Here is a 24,015-nt window from a genome sequence, read left to right on the forward strand (position 1 = left end):
CACCACCCATCATTCACACCACCAATCATCCACACCACGCATCATCCACGCCACCCATTATTCACACCACCCATCATCCACACCACCCATCATCCACACAACCCATCATCCACACCATCCATCATTCACACCACCCATCATTCACACCAACCATCATCCAGACCACCCATCATCCACACAACCCATCATTCACACCACGCATCATTCACACCACCCATCATTCACACCACCCATCATTCACACCACCCATCATTCACACCACCCATCATTCACACCACCCATCATTCACGCCACCCATCATCCACACCACTCATCATCCATACCACCCATCATTTACACTATCCATCATCCACACCACCCATCATTCACACCACCTCATCCACACCACCCATCATCCACACCACCCATCATCCACACTACCACCTCATCCACACCACCCATCATCCACACCACCCATCATCCACACCACCCATCATCCACGCCACCCATCATCCACACCAATCATCCACGCCACCCATCATCCACACCAATCATCCACGCCCCCCATCATTCACACAACGCATCATCCACACCACCCATCATTCACACCACCCATCATTAACACCACCCATCATCCACACCACACATCGTCCACACCACACGTAAGTCCACACCACACATAATCCACACCACACATCATCCATACCACCATCATTCACACCACCCATCATCCACACCAAACATCACCAACACCACACATCATCCACACCACCCATCATCCACACGATTCATCATTCACATCACCCATCATCCACACCACCCAGCATTCACACCACCCATCATTCACACCACCCATAATCCACCCCACACACCATCCACACCACCCATCATCCACACCACCCATCATCCACACCACCCATCATTCACACCACCCATCATTCACACCACCCATCATTCACACCACCCATCATTCACACAAATCATCCACCCCACACACCACACATCATCCACACCACCCATCATCCACACCACCCATCATCCACACCACACATCATCCCCACCACCCATCATCCACACCACACATCATCCACACCACCCATCATCCACGCCACGCATCATCCACACCACCCAGCATCCACACCACCCATCATCCACACCACCCATCATCCACACCACACATCATCCACACCACGCATCATCCACACCACCCAGCATCCACACCACCCATCATTCACACCACCCATCATTCACACCACCCATCATTCACACCACCCATCATTCACACAAATCATCCACCCCACACACCACACATCATCCACACCACCCATCATCCACACCACCCATCATCCACACCACACATCATCCCCACCACCCATCATCCACACCACACATCATCCACACCACCCATCATCCACACCATACACAATCCACACCACCCATCATCCACACCACCCATCATCCACACCACCCATCATCCACACCACACATCATCCACACCACGCATCATCCACACCACCCAGCATCCACACCACCCATCATTCACACCACCCATCATTAACGCCACCCATCATTCACACCACCCATCATCCACCCCACCCATCATCCACACCACACATCATCCACACCACCCATCATCCACACCACCCATCATCCACACCACACACCATCCACACCACCCATCATCCACACCACACATCGTCCAAACCACCCATCATCCACCCCACCCATCATCCACACCACCCATCACTCACACCACCCATCATCCACCCCACCCACCACTCACACCACCCATCATCCACCCCACCCATTATCCACACCACACATCATCCACACCACCAATCATCCACACCACCCATCATACACACCACCCATCATACACACCACCCATCATCCACACCACCCATCATCCACACCACCCATCATCCACACCACCCATCATCCACACCACCCATCATCCACACCACACATCATCCACACCACCCATCATCCACACCACCCATCATTCACACCACCCATCATCCACACCACCCATCACCCACACCACCCATCATCCACACCACCCATCATTCACACCACCCATCATCCACACCACCCATCATTCACACCACCCATCATCCACACCACCCATCATTCACACCACCCATCATCCACACCACCCATCATCCACACCACCCATCATCCACACCACCCATCATTCACACCACCCATCATCGACACCACCCATCATTCATACCACCCATCATCCGCACCACCCATCATTCACACCACCCATCATCCACACCACCCATCATTCACACCACGCATCACCCACACCACCCATCATCCACACGCATCACCCACACCACCCATCATCCACACCACCCATCATTCACACCACCCATCATCCACGGCACCCATCATCCACACCTCACATCATCCACACCACCTATCATCCACACCACCCATCATCCACACCACCCATCATTAACGCCACCCATCATTCACACCACCCATCATCCACCCCACCCATCATCCACACCACACATCATCCACCCCACCCATCATCCACCCCACCCATCATCCACACCACCCATCACTCACACCACCCATCATCCACCCCACCCATCATCCACACCACACATCATCGACACCACCAATCATCCACACCACACATCATCAACACCACCCATCATCCACACCACACATCATCCACACCACCCATCATCCACACCACGCATCATCCACACCACCCATCAACCACACCACCCATCATTCACACCACCCATCATTCACACCACCCATCATTCACACCACCCATCATCCACACCACCCATCATTCACACCACCTCATCCACACCACCCATCATTCACACCACCCATCATTCACACCACCCATCATCCACACCACCCATCATCCACGCCACCCATTATTCACACCACCCATCATCCACACCACCCATCATCCACACAACCCATCATCCACACCATCCATCATTCACACCACCCATCATTCACACCAACCATCATCCAGACCACCCATCATCCACACAACCCATCATTCACACCACCCATCATTCACACCGCCCATCATTCACACCACCCATCATTCACACCACCCATCATTCACACCACCCATCATTCACACCACCCATCATTCACACCACCCATCATTCACGCCACCCATCATCCACACCACTCATCATCCATACCACCCATCATTTACACTATCCATCATCCACACCACCCATCATTCACACCACCTCATCCACACCACCCATCATCCACACCACCCATCATCCACACTACCCATCATCCACACCACCTCATCCACACCACCCATCATCCACACCACCCATCATCCACACCACCCATCATCCACGCCACCCATAATCCACACCAATCATCCACGCCACCCATCATCCACACCAATCATCCACGCCACCCATCATTCACACAACGCATCATCCACACCACCCATCATTCACACCACCCATCATTCACACCACCCATCATCCACACCACACATCGTCCACACCACACGTAAGTCCACACCACACATAATCCACACCACACATCATCCATACCACACATCATTCACACCACCCATCATCCACACCAAACATCACCAACACCACACATCATCCACACCACCCATCATCCACACCATTCATCATTCACATCACCCATCATCCACACCACCCAGCATTCACACCACCCATCATTCACACTACCCATAATCCACCCCACACACCATCCACACCACCCATCATCCACACCACCCATCATTCACACCACCCATCATTCACACCACCCATCATTCACACCACAAATCATCCACCCCACACACCACACATCATCCACACCACCCATCATCCACACCACCCATCATCCACACCACACATCATCCACACCACCCATCATCCACACCACACATCATCCACACCACCCATCATCCACCCCACCCATCATCCACACCACCCATCATTCACACCACCCATCATCCACACCACCCATAATTCACACCACCCATCATTCACACCATCCATCATCCACCCCACCCAATATCCACACCATACACAATCCACACCACCCATCATCCACACCACCCATCATCCACACCACCCATCATCCACACCACACATCATCCACACCACGCATCATCCACACCACCCAGCATCCACACCACCCATCATTCACACCACCCATCATTAACGCCACCCATCTTTCACACCACCCATCATCCACCCCACCCATCATCCACACCACACATCATCCACACCACCCATCATCCACACCACCCATCATCCACACCACACATCATCCACACCACCCATCATCCACACCACACATCGTCCACACCACCCATCATCCACCCCACCCATCATCCACACCACCCATCACTCACACCACCCATCATCCACCCCACCCATCACTCACACCACCCATTATCCACCCCACCCATTATCCACACCACACATCATCCACACCACCAATCATCCACACCACCCATCATACACACCACCCATCATCCACACCACCCATCATCCACACCACCCATCTTCCACACCACCCATCTTCCACACCACCCATCATCCACACCACCCATCATCCACACCAACCATCATCCACACCACACATCATGCACACCACCCATCATTCACACCACCCATCATCCACACCACCCATCACCCACACCACCCATCATCCACACCACCCATCATTCACACCACCCATCATCCACACCACCCATCATTCACACCACCCATCATCCACACCACCCATCATTCACACCACCCATCATCCACACCACCCATCATCCACACCACCCATCATCCACACCACCCATCATTCACACCACCCATCATCGACACCACCCATCATTCACACCACCCATCATCCACACCACCCATCATTCACACCACCCATCATCCACACCACCCATCATTCACACCACCCATCACCCACACCACCCATCATCCACACCACCCATCATCCACACCACACATCATCCACACCACCCATCATTCACACCACCCATCATCCACGCCACCCATCATGCACACCTCACATCATCCACACCACCTATCATCCACACCACCCATCATTCACACCACCCATCATCCACCCCACCCATCATCCACACCACCCATCACTCACACCACCCATCAACCACCCCACCCATCATCCACCCCACCCATCATCCACCCCACCCATCATCCACACCACACATCATCGACACCACCAATCATCCACACCACACATCATCAACACCACCCATAATCCACAACACCCATCATCCACACCACCCATCATCCACACCACGCATCATCCACACCACCCATCAACCACACCACCCATCATTCACACCACCTATCATCCACACTACCCATCATCCACACCACACATCATCCACACCACCCATCAACCACACCACCCATCATTCACACCACCCATCATCCACACCACCCATCATCCACACCACCCATCATTCACACCACCCATCATCCACACCACCCATCATTCCCACCACCCATCATTCACACCACCCATCATTCACACCACCCATCACCCACACCACCCTTCATCCACACCACCCATCATCCACACCACCTATCATCCACACCACCCATCATTCACACCACCCATCATCCACGCCACCCATCATCCACACCACACATCATCCACACCACCCATCATCCACACCACCCATCATGCACACCACCCATCATTCACACCACCCATCATCCACACCACCCATCATTCACACCACCCATCATCCACACCACCCATCATTCACACCACCCATCATCCACACCACCCATCATTCACACCACCCATCATCCACACCACCCATCATCCACACCACCCATCATCCACACCACCAATCATCCACACCACCCATCATCCACACCACCCATCATCCACACCACACATCATCCACACCACACATCATCCACACCACACATCATCCACACCACCCATCATTCACAAAACACATCATCCACACCACACATCATCCACACCACCCGTCATTCACAAAACACATCATCCACACCACACATCATCCACACCACTCATCATCCACACCACACATCATCCACACCACACATTATCCACACCACACATCATCCACACCACCCATCATCCACACCACACATCATCCACACAACACATCATCCACACCACACATCATCCACACCACCCATCATCCTCACCACACTTCATCCACACCACCCATCATCCACACCACACATCATCCACAGCACCCATCATCCACACCACACATCATCCACACCACACATCATCCACACCACACATCGTCCACACCACCCATCATCCACACCACAAATCATCCACACCACCCATCATCCACACCACCCATCATCCACACCACACTTCATCCACACCAGACATCATCCACACCACCCATCATCCACACCACACATCATCCACACCACACTTCATCCACACCAGACATCATCCACACCACCCATCATCCACACCAGACATCATCCACACCAGACATCATCCACACCAGACATCATCCACACCAGACATCATCCACACCACATATCATCCACACCACCCATCATCCACACCACCCATCATCCACACCAGACATCATCCACACCAGACATCATCCACACCAGACATCATCCACACCAGACATCATCCACACCAGACATCATCCACACCAGACATCATCCACACCACACATCATCCACACCACCCATCATCCACACCACACATCATCCACACCATACATCATCCACACCACCCATCATCCACACCACACATCATCCACACCAGACATCATCCACACCAGACATCATCCACACCAGACATCATCCACACCACACATCATCCACACCAGACATCATCCACACCAGACATGATCCACACCAGACATCATCCACACCACACATCATCCACACCACCTATCATCCACACCACCCATCATCCACACCACACATCATCCACACCACCCATCATCCACACCACCCATCATCCACACCAGACATCATCCACACCACCCATCATCCACACCGCACATCATCCACACCACACATCATTCACACCACCCATCATCCACACCAGACATCATCCACACCTCCCATCATCAACACCACACATCATCTACACCACACATCATCCACACCACACATCATCCACACCACACATCATCCACACCACCCATCATTCACAAAACACATCATCCACACCACACATCATCCACACCACACATCATCCACACCACACATCATCCACACCACACATTATCCACACCACACATCATCCACACCACCCATCATGCACACCACATATCATCCACACCACCCATCATCCACACCACACATCATCCACACCACCCATCATCCACACCACCCATCATCCACACCACACTTCATCCACACCAGACATCATCCACACCACCCATCATCCACACCACACATCATCCACACCACACTTCATCCACACCAGACATCATCCACACCACCCATCCACACCAGACATCATCCACACCAGACATCATCCACACCAGACATCATCCACACCAATCATCATCCACACCAGACATCATCCACACCACACATCATCCACACCACCCATCATCCACACCACCCATCATCCACACCTGACATCATCCACACCACACATCATCCACACCACACATCATCCACACCACACATCATCCACACCAGACATCATCCACACCACACACCACCCATCATCCACACCAACCATCATCCACACCACCCATCATCCACACCACCCATCACCCACACCACCCATCATCCACACCACACATCATCCACACCACACTTCATCCACACCACCCATCATCCACACCACACATCATCCACACCACACATCATCCACACCACACATCATCCACACCACACATCATCCACACCACCCATCATCCACACCACCCATCATCCACACCACACATCATCCACACCACCCATCATCCACACCACCCATCATCCACACCACCCATCATCCACACCACACATCATCCACACCACACATCATCCACACCACCCATCATCCACACCACCAATCATCCACACTACCCATCATCCACACCACACATCATCCACACCACATATCATCCACACCACACATCATCCAAACCACCCATCATCCACACCACCCATCATCCACACCACACATCATCCACACCACCCGTCATTCACAAAACACATCATCCACACCACACATCATCCACACCACTCATCATCCACACCACACATCATCCACACCACACATTATCCACACCACACATCATCCACACCACCCATCATGCACACCACATATCATCCACACCACCCATCATCCACACCACACATCATCCACACCACACATCATCCACACCACCCATCATCCACACCACACTTCATCCACACCACCCATCATCCACACCACACATCATCCACACCACCCATCATCCACACCACACATCATCCACACCACACATCATCCACACCACACATCATCCACACCACCCATCATCCACACCACACATCATCCACACCACACATCATCCACACCTCCCATCATCCACACCACACATCATCCACACCATACATCATCCACACCACCCATCATCCACACCACACATCATCCACACCACACATCATCCACACCACCCATCATCCACACCACACATCATCCACACCACCCATCATCCACACCACACATCATCCACACCACCCATCATCCACACCACACATCATCCACACCACCCATCATCCACACCACACATCATCCACACCACCCATCATCCACACCACCCATCATCCACACCACACATCATCCACACCACACATCATCCACACCACACATCATCCACACCACCCATCATCCACACATCATCCACACCACCCATCATCCACACCACCCACCATCCACACCACACATCATCCACACCACACATCATCCACACCACACATTATCCACTCCACACATCATCCACACCACACATCATCTACACCACACGTCATCCACACCACCCATCATCCACACCACCCATCATCCACACCACACATCATCCACACCACACATCATCCACACCACACATCATCCACACCACCCATCATCCACACCACAGATCATCCACACCACCCATCATCCACACCACCCATCATCCACACCACCCATCATCCACATCACACATCATCCACACCACACATAATCCACACCACACATCATCCACACCACACATCATCCACACCACCCATCATCCACACCACCCATCATCCACACCACCCATCATCCACACCACCCATCATCCACACCACCCATCATCCACACCACACATCATCCACACCACACATCATCCACTCCACACATCATCCACACCAAACATCATCCACACCACCCATCATCCACACCACACATCATCCACACCACCCATCATCCACACCACACATCATCCACACCACCCATCATCCACACCACACATCATCCACACCACCCATCATCCACACCACCCATCATCCACACCACCCATCATCCACACCACCCATCATCCACACCACACATCCACACCACACATCATCCACACCACCCATCATCCACACCACCCATCATCCACACCACCCATCATCCACACCACCCATCATCCACACCACACATCATCCACACCACACATCATCCACACCACACATCATCCACACCACACATCATCCACACCACCCATCATCCACACCACCCATCATCCACACCACCCATCATCCACACCACACATCATCCACACCACCCATCATCCACACCACACATCATCCACACCACCCATCATCCACACCACCCATCATCCACACCACACATCATCCACACCACACATCATCCACACCACCCATCATCCACACCACACATCATCCACACCACCCATCATCCACACCACACATCATCCACACCACACATCATCCACACCACACATCATCCACACCACACATCATCCACACCACCCATCATCCACACCACCCATCATCCACACCACACATCATCCACACCACCCATCATCCACACCACACATCATCCACACCACACATCATCCACACCACACATCATCCACACCACCCATCATCCACACCACCCATCATCCACACCACACATCATCCACACCACACATCATCCACACCACACATCATCCACACCACACATCATCCACACCACCCATCATCCACACCACCCATCATCCACAACACACATCATCCACACCACCCATCATCCACACCAGACATCATCCACACCACCCATCATCCACACCACACATCATCCACACCACCCATCATCCACACCAGACATCATCCACACCTCCCATCATCCACACCACACATCATCCACACCACACATCATCCACACCACACATCATCCACACCACACATCATCCAAACCACCCATCATTCACAAAACACATCATCCACACCACACATCATCCACACCACACATTATCCACACCACACATCATCCACACCACCCATCATGCACACCACATATCATCCACACCACCCATCATCCACACCACACATTATCCACACCACCCATCATCCACACCACCCATCATCCACACCACACTTCATCCACACCAGACATCATCCACACCACCCATCATCCACACCACACATCATCCACACCACACTTCATCCACACCAGACATCATCCACACCACCCATCATCCACACCAGACATCATCCACACCAGACATCATCCACACCAGACATCATCCACACCAGACATCATCCACACCAGACATCATCCACACCAGACATCATCCACACCACACATCATCCACACCACCCATCATCCACACCACCCATCATCCACACCACCCATCATCCACTCCACACATCATCCCCACCAAACATCATCCACACCACCCATCATCCACACCACACATCATCCACACCACCCATCATCCACACCACACATCATCCACACCACCCATCATCCACACCACCCATCATCCACACCACACATCATCCACACCACACATCATCCACACCACACATCATCCACACCACCCATCATCCACACCACACATCATCCACACCACCCATCATCCACACCACCCATCATCTACACCCATCATCCACACCACCCATCTACACCACCCATCATCTACACCACCTATCATCCACACCACACATCATCCACACCACCCATCATCCACACCACACATCATCCACACCACCCATCATCCACACCACCCATCATCCACACCACACATCATCCACACCACCCATCATCCACACCACCCATCATCCACACCACCCATCATCCACACCACACATCATCCACACCACACATCATCCACTCCACACATCATCCACACCACACATCATCCACACCACACATCATCCACACCACACATCATCCACACCACCCATCATCCACACCACACATCCACACCACCCATCATCCACACCACACATCATCCACACCACCCATCATCCACACCACCCATCATCCACACCACCCATCATCCACACCACACATCATCCGCACCAGACATCATCCACACCACCCATCATCCACACCACACATCATCCACACCACCCATCATCCCCACCACCCATCATCCACACCACACATCATCCACACCACACATCATCCTCACCACACATCATCCACACCACACATCATCCACACCACCCATCATCCACACCACCCATCATCCACACCACACATCATCCACACCACCCATCATCCACACCACACATCATCCACACCACACATCATCCACACCACACATCATCCACACCACCCATCATCCACACCACCCATCATCCACACCACACATCATCCACACCACACATCATCTACACCACACATCATCCACACCACCTATCATCCACACCACCCATCATCCACACCACACATCATCCACACCACCCATCATCCACACCACCCATCTTCCACACCAGACATCATCCACACCACCCATCATCCACACCACACATCATCCACACCACACGTCATCCACACCACCCATCATCTACACCACACATCATCCACACCTCCCATCATCCACACCACACATCATCCACACCACACATCATCCCACCACACATCATCCACACCACACATCATCCACACCACCCATCATCCACACCACCAATCATTAAAAAACACATCATCCACACCACACATCATCCACACCACTCATCATCCACACCACACATCATCCACACCACACATTATCCACACCACACATCATCCACACCACCGATCATGCACACCACATATCATCCACACCACCCATCATCCACACCACACATTATCCACACCACACATCATCCACACCACCCATCATCCACACCACACTTCATCCACACCAGACATCATCCACACCACCCATCATCCACACCACACATCATCCACACCACACTTCATCCACACCAGACATCATCCACACCACCCATCATCCACACCAGACATCATCCACACCAGACATCATCCACACCAGACATCATCCACACCAGACATCATCCACACCAGACATCGTCCACACCACACATCATCCACACCACCCATCATCCACACCACACATCATCCACACCACCCATCATCCACACCACCCATCATCCACACCAGACATCATCCACACCAGACATCATCCACACCAGACATCATCCACACCAGACATCATCCACACCAGACATCACCCACACCACACATCATCCACACCACCCATCATCCACACCACCCATCATCCACACCAGACATCATCCACACCAGACATCATCCACACCAGACATCATCCACACCAGACATCATCCACACCACACATCATCCACACCACCCATCATCCACACCACACATCATCCACACCAGACATCATCCACACCACCCATCATCCACACCACACATCATCCACACCAGGCATCATCCACACCAGACATCATCCACACCAGACATCATCCACACCACACATCATCCACACCACACATCATCCACACCACACATCATCCACACCACACATCATCCACAACACTCATCATCCACACCACACATCATCCACACCACACGTCATCCACACCACCCATCATCTACACCACACATCATCCACACCTCCCATCATCCACACCACACATCATCCACACCACCCATCATCCACACTACACATCATCCACACCACACATCATCCACACCACCCATCATTCACAAAACACATCATCCACACCACACATCATCCACACCACTCATCATCCACACCACACATCATCCACACCAGACATCATCCACACCAGACATCATCCACACCAGACATCATCCACACCAGACATCATCCACACCACACATCATCCACACCAGACATCATCCACACCACACATCATCCACACCACCCATCATCCACACCACCCATCATCCACACCACACATCATCCACACCACCCATCATCCACACCAGACATCATCCACACCTCCCATCATCCACACCACACATCATCCACACCACCCATCATTCACAAAACACATCATCCACACCACACATCATCCACACCACCCATCATTCACAAAACACATCATCCACACCACACATCATCCACACCACCCATCATCCACACCACACATCATCCACACCACCCATCATCCACACCACCCATCATCCACACCACACTTCATCCACACCAGACATCATCCACACCACCCATCATCCACACCAGACATCATCCACACCACACTTCATCCACACCAGACATCATCCACACCACCCATCATCCACACCAGACATCATCCACACCAGACATCATCCACACCAGACATCATCCACACCAGACATCATCCACACCACACATCATCCACACCACCCATCATCCATACCACCCATCATCCACACCTGACATCATCCACACCAGATATCATCCACACCAGACATCATCCACACCAGACATCATCCACACCAGACATCATCCACACCACACATCATCCACACCACCCATCATCCACACCACACATCATCCACACCAGACATCATCCACACCACCCATCATCCACACCACACATCATCCACATCAGACATCATCCACACCAGACATCATCCACACCAGACATCATCCACACCTGACATCATCCACACCAGATATCATCCACACCAGACATCATCCACACCAGACATCATCCACACCAGACATCATCCACTCCACACATCATCCACACCACCCATCATCCACACCACACATCATCCACACCAGACATCATCCACACCACCCATCATCCACACCACACATCATCCACACCAGACATCATCCACACCAGACATCATCCACACCAGACATCATCCACACCAGACATCATCCACACCAGACATCATCCACACCACACATCATCCACACCACACATCATCCACACCACACATCATCCACACCACACATCATCCACACCACCCATCATCCACACCAGACATCATCCACACCAGACATCATCCACACCACACATCATCCACACCAGACACCATCCACACCACACATCATCCACACCACACATCATCCACACCACCCATCATCCACACCAGACATCATCCACACCACACATCATCCACACCACACATCATCCACACCACACATCATCCACACCACACATCATCCACACCACCCATCATCCACACCACACATCATCCACACCAGACATCATCCACACCACCCATCATCCACAACACACATCATCCACACCACACATCATCCACACCACACATCATCCACACCAGACATCATCCACACCACACATCATCCACACCACACATCATCCACACCAGACATCATCCACACCACACATCATCCACACCAGACATTATCCACACCACCCATCATCCACACCACACATCATCCACACCACACATCATCCACACCACCCATCATCCACACCAGACATCATCCACACCACACATCATCCACACCACCCATCATCCACACCACACATCATCCACACCACACATCATCCACACCACCCATCATCCACACCACCCATCATCCACACCACACATCATCCACACCACACATCATCCACACCACCCATCATCCACACCACACATCATCCACACCACCGATCATCCACACCAGACATCATCCACACCACACATGATCCACACCACCCATCATCCACACCACCCATCTTCCACACCAGACATCATCCACCTCACACATCATCCACACCACACATCATCCACACCACACATCATCCACACCACAAATCATCCACACCAACCATCATCCACACCAGACATCATCCACACCACACATCATCCACACCACCCATCATCCACACCACACATCATCCACACCACACATCATCCACACCACACATCATCCACACCACACATCATCCACACCACACATCATCCACACCACACATCATCCACACCACCCATCATCCACACCAGACATCATCCACACCACACATCATCCACACCACACATCATCCACACCACACATCATCCACACCACACATCATCCACACCACACATCATCCACACCACCCATCATCCACACCACCCATCATCCACACCACACATCATCCACACCACACATCATCCACACCACACATCATCCACACCACACATCATCCACACCTCCCATCATCCACACCACCCATCATCCACACCACCCATCATCCACACCACACATCCACACCACCCATCATCCACACCACCCATCATCCACACCACACATCATCCACACCACACATCATCCACACCACACATCATCCACACCACACATCATCCACACCACACATCATCCACACCACCCATCATCCACACCACACATCATCCACACCACACATCATCCACACCACCCATCATCCACACCACACATCATCCACACCACACATCATCCACACCACACATCATCCACACCACCCATCATCCACACCACACATCATCCACACCACACATCATCCACACCACACATCATCCACACCACCCACCATCCACACCACACATCATCCACACCACCCATCATCCACACCACCCATCATCCACACCACACATCATCCACACCACCCATCATCCACACCAGACATCATCCACACCACCCATCATCCACACCACCCATCATCCACACCAGACATCATCCACACCACCCATCATCCACACCACCCATCATCCACACCACCCATCATCCACACCAGACATCATCCACACCACCCATCAACCACACCACCCATCATCCACACCAGACATCATCCACACCACCCATCATCCACACCACCCATCATCCACACCACCCATCATCCACACCACCCATCATCCACACCACCCATCATCCACACCAGACATCATCCACACCACCCGTCATCCACACCACCCATCATCCACACCAGACATCATCCACACCACCCATCATCCACACCACCCATCATCCACACCACCCATCATCCACACCACCCATCATCCACACCAGACATCATCCACACCACCCATCATCCACACCACCCATCATCCACACCAGACATCATCCACACCACCCATCATCCACACCACCCATCATCCACACCAGACATCATCCACACCACACATCATCCACACCACCCATCATCCACACCACCCATCATCCACACCACCCATCATCCACACCACCCATCATCCACACCACCCATCATCCACACCACACATCATCCACACCAGACATCATCCACACCACCCATCATCCACACCAGACATCATCCACACCACACATCATCCACACCAGACATCATCCACACCACCCATCATCCACACCAGACATCATCCACACCACACATCATCCACACCACACATCATCCACACCACCCATCATCCACACCACCCATCATCCACACCACCCATCATCCACACCACCCATAATCCACACCAGACATCATCCACACCACCCATCATCCACACCACCCATCATCCACACCACACATCATCCACACCACCCATCATCCACACCACCCATCATCCACACCACCCATCATCCACACCACCCATCATCCACACCACACATCATCCACACCAGACATCATCCACACCACCCATCATCCACACCAGACATCATCCACACCACACATCATCCACACCACACATCATCCACACCACCCATCATCCACACCACACATCATCCACACCACCCATCATCCACACCACCCATCATCCACACCACCCATCATCCACACCAGACATCATCCACACCACATATCATCCACACCACATATCATCCACACCACACATCATCCACACCACATATCATCCACACCACACATCATCCACACCACACATCATCCACACCACCCATCATCCACACCACCCATCATCCACACCACCCATCATCCACACCACCCATCATCCACACCAGACATCATCCACACCACCCATCATCCACACCACCCATCATCCACACCACACATCATCCACACCACCCATCATCCACACCACCCATCATCCACACCACCCATCATCCACACCACCCATCATCCACACCACACATCATCCACACCAGACATCATCCACACCACCCATCATCCACACCAGACATCATCCACACCACACATCATCCACACCACACATCATCCACACCACCCATCATCCACACCACACATCATCCACACCACCCATCATCCACACCACCCATCATCCACACCACCCATCATCCACACCAGACATCATCCACACCACACATCATCCACACCACCCATCATCCACACCACCCATCATCCACACCACCCATCATCCACACCACACATCATCCACACCACCCATCATCCACACCACACATCATCCACACCACACATCATCCACACCACCCATCATCCACACCACACATCATCCACACCACACATCATCCACACCACACATCATCCACACCACCCATCATCCACACCACACATCATCCACACCACACATCATCCACACCAGACATCATCCACACCACACATCATCCACACCACACATCATCCATACCAGACATCATCCACACCACACACATTAAATGCGAAATACATTCAGTAATTATTACACTTGATATTTTTATTAATTTTGTTTGATAAATATTTTTAATAATATTTTTATTAGTTTTGCTATTTGTTATTTACAAATTATTTTATATATTTCTCTCAAATTTTATAAGAACTTAATTATTGTTTCTGTTAATTATCTTCTATTAATACAGTTATATCTGATATTCTGTTACATATATTTATTTTCTATTACCTATATTAAATATGACTATATTCTATTAACTATATTCTGTTATCTATATTCTATTAACTATTCTGTTAAATATAGTTATATTCTGTTAACTAAATATGTGTTGGGAATTTTTAGTGGAAAAAAATGGTAATAACTGACCATAATTTTTAAAGGGGTGGACATGTAAGCCAGCGGAAGGCCTCGGTCAGGTGACCTAAAGGTCCAACGGCGGGTCATCAGGAAACACTTGTCCTGTTTCCTGACAAACCTTACTTAACCTAACCTTTTAGTGGTGCAAGATACCTGCCTGGAGAGACATGAGTGCCAGTGAGGGAGACACTGTTGTGGAATGTGCAGTGAGAAAGTATGAAGTGCTTGTAGTGTGGAAGACACTGTTGTGGAATGTGCAGTGAGAAAGTATGAAGTGCTTGTTGTGAGGGAGACACTGCTGTGGAATGTGCAGTGAGAAAGTATGAAGTGCTTGTTGTGAGGGAGACACTGCTGTGGAATGTGCAGTGAGAAAGTATGAAGTGCTTGTAGTGAGGGAGACACTGTTGTGGAATGTGCAGTGAGAAAGTATGAAGTGCTTGTTGTGAGGGAGACACTGTTGTGGAATGTGCAGTGAGAAAGTATGAAGTGCTTGTTGTGAGGGAGACACTGTTGTGGAATGTGCAGTGAGAAAGTATGAAGTGCTTGTTGTGAGGGAGACACTGTTGTGGAATGTGCAGTGAGAAAGTATGAAGTGCTTGTTGTGAGGGAGACACTGCTGTGGAATGTGCAGTGAGAAAGTATGAAGTGCTTGTTGTGAGGGAGACACTGCTGTGGAATGTGCAGTGAGAAAGTATGAAGTGCTTGTAGTAAACAGTAGTGTGGAACTTTAGCTCACGTCAACACTACAGCGAGCACATCAACATGAAAGAACGGTAAAATATTCCGCAAAAATGGAACAGCAACACGCAAGAACAGTACACTAAATTATAATCAGCACAGAAACATAAAAGTACAATAACATAAAATACAAGCACAGTAAAATGCAAGATCAGTATAGTAACATACAAAACAGTTTAGTATTATAGAAGAATAGTATATTAATGTACAAAGTCACTCATAATAGTAATATAGTAACACTCTAGAGTGGTACAGCACAGTAACACACAAGAAAAGTAGTTACACATAAGAACAGTACAGAAACATACAAGAAAAGAACAGTTACACATATGAACAGTACAATAACGCACACGAAATATACAGTTACACATAAGAGGATAAAAAGGCTTCAAGGAGGAATATTTGGATTTCTTCCTGAAGCCGTTTGAATATTCCACTTCCCCTACCACCCCATCTTTTAAACTATTTTTTTTTTTACCAATAGGAATATTTTATTACATAATATGGCACAGAAGATTTAAGATATACTTTGTTAATATAAAGGTGGCATATACGGTACATGTTGTTACGTGTGTATCACTGATTATAGGGCGAAAATCTCATCCAGCTCCTCAGAGCTGGGGCGTGTGCCCAAAATGCAGCAGGCATTACCCCTTTGAACAGCCGCACTGAGCCGCTGGAACAGAAAACTAGCTGCCCTGGGATCCCTAGTTACCCTGATGAGTCTTTTTCCCAGCTCAATACAATGCAACGCGAGAAAAGTACAATAACATAGAACAGTACAGCAATACACAAGTACCTCACAAGAACACACAACACAACAGTACAGTAAAATAAAAAGTACCGCAAAAGAACATACAAGAACAATGCAGTATAATACGGAAACAGTGGAGCAACATTGTAATACAGTATTAGAAACATTAACAAAGAGTTCTATCGGCCAGGTTGTGGGATCGACCGCTGAAATCCTTTTTGTCAAGAGACGCTGAGTCTTCAACATTCTCGTCCTTATTTTCTTCACCGAGATTTTTCTTTTCGTGTTTGTGACTCTGAATGTTTTTTTTTTTTATCCATGAAAATAGACGATGAGAAATGTGAAAACATGGAAACTTACAAAGTGAGACTTCTTCAATTATTAATAATTATTTCTGGTTACTTCTTACCTTCTAAAAGATAATTCATGTGTGTATTTCTTGCTGAATCCAAAACAAGTTTCTGCCCAATGTTACTTCTTTATATATTCCCATTTATAATTAAGGATATCTATATATCTACTATACTATATACTACATATATACTAAACTATACTATAGTATAGCATAGAATAGTATAGTATATTATAGTATACTGTAAAATGCTATACCATACTATACTATACTGTAAAATGCTATACCATACTATACTATACTATTTTATACTACAGTATACTATACTATACTATTTTATACTACAGTATACTATACTATATTATAATATATACCAGCATTCTCTGTCATATTTATTCAGAATTCTACTACAATTTATACTTAAGAAATTCCTGGTGTCTCCTTATTGTCTGTGAAATATTATTTAATTCTAACAGCTGTGTGAGACACTGTAGATATGTGCTGAAAATGTGTGTAAATGTGTGTAGATGAGTTTCATAGATACTGTACGTGTGTATGGGAATTTAAGTTTGCATACATGCCAGAGTGAGATGAAAGCATTATGTGTGTTGGTGTTTGTGTGAGCGATCGAGTGTATGTGTACTTAACAAATTGTGGTTACAGGGGTCGAGATTCAGCTCCTGGCCACGCCTCTTCACTGATCACTAATAGGTCCTCTCTCTCTCTCTCTCTGCTTCCTGAGCTTTGTCATACCTCGTCTTAAAGCTATGTATGGTTACTGCCTCCACTACCATCACTTGCTAGGCTATTCCACTTCCTGACGACTCTATGACTGAAGAAGTACTTCCTAACATCCCTGTGACTCGTCTGAGTCTTCATCTTCCAATTGTGACTCCTTGTTTCTGTGTCCCCTCTCTGGAACATCCTGTCTCTGTCCACCTTGTCTATTCCAAGCATTATTTTGTATGTTGTTATCATGTCTCCCCTAACCCTCCTGTCCTCCAGTGTTATCAGGCCGATTTCCCTCAACCTTTCTTCGTAGGACATTCCCCTGAGCTCCGGAACTAGCCTTGTTGCAAACCTTTGTACTTTCTCTAATTTCTTGACGTGCTTGACCAGGTGTGGGTTCCAAACAGGTGATGCATACTCCAGTATGGGCCTGACGTACGCAGTGTACAGTGGCTGAACGATTCCTTACTTAGATATCGGAATGCTATTCTCAGGTTTGCCAGGCGCCCATATGCTGCAGCAGTTATCTGGTTGATGTGTGCCTCCGGTGACATGCTCGGTGTTATGGTCGCCCCAAGATCTTTCTCCTTGATTGAGGTTTGCAGCTTTTGTCCACCTAGTCTATACTCTGTCTGCGGTCTTCTTTGCCCTTCCCCAATCTTCATGACTTAGCATTTGGCAGAGTTGAATTCGAGAAGCCAGTTGCTGGACCGCGTGTCCAGCCTGTCCAGGTCTCTTTGTAGTCCTGCCTGATTCTCATCCGATTTAATCCTTCTAATTAGCTTCACATCATCTGCGAACAGGGACACTTCAGAGTCTATCCCTACTGTGTGTGTGTGTACTCACCTAATTCACCTAATTGTGGTTGCAGGGGTCGAGACTCAGCTCCTGGCCCCGCCTCTTCACCGACCGCCACTAGGTCCTCTCTCCCCCTGCTCCATGAGCTTTATCATACCTCGTCTTAAAACTAAGTATAGTTCCTGCCTCCACTACATCGCTTGCCAGACTATTCCACTTCCTGACGACTCTATGACTGTAGAAGTACTTCCTAACATCCCTTTGACTTATCTGAGTCTTCAGCTTCCAATTGTGACCCCTTGTTTCTGTGTCCCATCTCTGGAACATCCTGTCTCTGTCCACCTTGTCTATTCCACACAGTATTTTGTATGTTGTTATCATGTCTCCTCTGACCTGTCCTCCAGTGTTGTCAGACCGATTTCCCTTAATAGTTGTCTACTTGTTGATACGTGTTCATTCTTGATAATAATAATAATAATAATAATAATAATAATAATAATAATAATAATAATTTTATTTCAGCAAGTTTTTTTATATATTTTTATTTAAAACATAGAACAAATACAAGGAGGTATAAGAGTATAATAAAAATAAAACATAATACTGGATATTAACAATAACCTCTAATACACAATCCCAGTACAGAAAATAAACACTATACATAATGGAAATATTACAACCAGATACACAACCCACAACATATCCCGCAACCCCTTCTTTTACAAATACGTAATTACTATTGCCAGTGTAGCACACAGCTGACGCATCTCCCCCCCCGCCCCCCTCACATTAAAATATATTTACATTCACCATTCTAAGAAACATACCATTAATTATCCTAAAATTTAGGATCATTCCCTGACCTCATCAAAAACTTAATGAGTATTTACCAGAAGTTGGTGATGCATGAACAACAAAAACACAAAACATGAAATTACAGACGAAAACAGATATGAACATTGCATTCCTCTACACTCATACACCTTTATAAGTAGAAGAATATACACCGACATTATATAAATATCAATATTAACGTAACTACCATGAAATTCAAGCTTTTATAACAACATTGCATAAAGTGAAGTTCACGCTTTAAAATGCTGTAAAATACACCACGTGCTACATTATCAGTAAAATACTAGGATGTGTAAATATATTAAAAGAATACAAGACTAGGACATGAATACGATTCTCCAAATGGTTCAACGTGATTTTAGTAAGATAACAACACCATACCAAGCTCCTTACAACATCTAACACGCCACATACAACGATACCAAATCTTAACACACATTCCACGAAACTAGACTTTCACTGTGCCTGCTATCACGTGCCGAACTAGTATTACATACAAATAAATATACAATGGATATTAATTTAGGTTACTAATCCTTATTCACACATATTACATAATAGGTAATTACTTCAAAAATGATGCAGGAACACGTTACAAAAATTGCAAATAAGCCTCGATGTTTTAAGGAACATAGTGAAAGGAAAACCCTCTCAAGTTAAAATTCACTTGCAAGACCAGTACAAGCGGGACATCATCGCTTCCAATGAAATTATTCCAGTCTTGGTAACTAAAAGAGCACAAACTACGAAAAAAACAAAAACAACAAAAAACAGGCATTCAACTACAAATGCAAAGAGCTTGCAGCAATTATGTTCATCCATTAAGGAACCTACTACCAAACCTCACAAAACGTAACATTCACGCCATGATTAGAACTTTACATCATTAAAACAAAGGTACATGTTATATATTTAAACTGCCATTTATACCTTCCCCATCAAGGGAACTAAACAAAATAGATCTTTCACACCATCATATCCAGTTTCACAAGTATACCTCCAGTCACAACCATCCACCCATCACTTCACACCCGAGGTCAGCCAGATGAATACCCCTGACTCCCCCCCCCGCTTTAACCAACATACCCACCCAGGCAGTTAAAAAACCATTATAACGCCAATAAATTCCCTATTGTTAATCCTCTATAACCTTTAGAAAAAAAACTCATCCCACCTTTTCCCATGTATGTCTCTATTGCGACACAAAGTTCGATAAAACGTCGCCGCCAAAATCCTTCTCAGCACTTCCCCACCCTCCTTCCCCCTCATACCCCACAAAACATATATGTAGTCCACGCTTACATATGCTAAATCCCTTGCCACACCCATATCCACCCCACTCATATCAAGACTCAACGCTCGCAATACCGACACATCTTGACACCCCACCCTTGCCACTACCTTACTCATCCATACCCTCTTGCCCACTGCATCTGATACACCCCCACCCTCGATGACTCTCCTATCTCGGAGCATCGCTCCCGTCGGCAATATACCATGTAGGAAGTGATACATAACCTCACGGGCC

This window comes from Cherax quadricarinatus, chromosome 58 (genome assembly GCF_038502225.1).
Source record: "Cherax quadricarinatus isolate ZL_2023a chromosome 58, ASM3850222v1, whole genome shotgun sequence".
NCBI lineage: Eukaryota > Metazoa > Arthropoda > Malacostraca > Decapoda > Parastacidae > Cherax > Cherax quadricarinatus.